The sequence below is a fragment of the Sorex araneus genome, chromosome 6 (genome assembly GCF_027595985.1).
Source record: "Sorex araneus isolate mSorAra2 chromosome 6, mSorAra2.pri, whole genome shotgun sequence".
NCBI lineage: Eukaryota > Metazoa > Chordata > Mammalia > Eulipotyphla > Soricidae > Sorex > Sorex araneus.
Window position 1 is genome coordinate 88,133,687 of NC_073307.1, and position 930 is coordinate 88,134,616.

The following is a 930-nucleotide window of genomic DNA, read 5'->3' on the forward strand; positions in this document are numbered from 1 at the left end:
AAGGGAAGTGAAGGAAGGAAAGGAAGGAACAAAGGAAAGGAAGGCAAAGAAGGAAAGAAAAGAGAAGGAAGGAAGGAAAGAAAGGAGGGAATGAAGGAAGGAAGAGAGGAAGGGAGGGAGGGAGGAAAGGAGGAGGAGGAGAAGAAGAAGGAAGGAAGGAAGAAGGAAGGAAGGAAGGAGAAGGAGGAAGAGAGGAGAGGAAGGGGAAGGAGGAGGAGGGGAGGGAGGAGGGAGGAAGGAAGAGAAGGAAGGAAGGAAGGAAGGAAGGAGGAAGGAAGGTAAGGAAGGAAGGAAGAAGGAGGAAGGAAGGAAGGAGCAGCATGAGGAGAAAGGAGGGCAGGAGGGTGGGAGGGAGGAAAGCTTGACAAGGGCTGTTTTTCCTTCCCAATTGAGCCATCAAGGGGCCAAAGAGGACAGAGAGAGAGAAGTGCAGGCCTGGAGAGCGAAGGGGCAGAGGACCCGCCATGCTGGCCCAGCCCACATACAGCCCTGCCTGGGCGCAGGCAGGCTGGAGATGAGCAAGGCTGCAGTCAGGGAGACGAGGACTCCAGTGGTCAGGAGCCAGGGAGTGGGGGTGGGGAGAGGGAGGGGGGGCTGCAGACAGCGGGGGAGGAAACACTCCCCACCCCAGGAGACTGAAACTCCGACACACTGGCATCCCCTTGGTCTTGGAGAACAGGGAGTTTCCCGAGCTAACAAGAGGAGGAGGGCACTCGGACCGAGGTGACCAGGCCATCGCTGGCCCTCCTGACTGCCTCTTGTGCTCTTAAGGGCGAGCTGGGGGCTGCGGAGGGGGTTTAAGTGGGGGAGCATGTGCCTGGCATGTGTGAGGCCAGACCCCAACTCTGCACAGCCCGAGACACACTGCGGGCTTTGCACTCCTGGTTCCCAGCACCCCCAGACACGGTGGCCTAAACAGGTTTTTTTTTA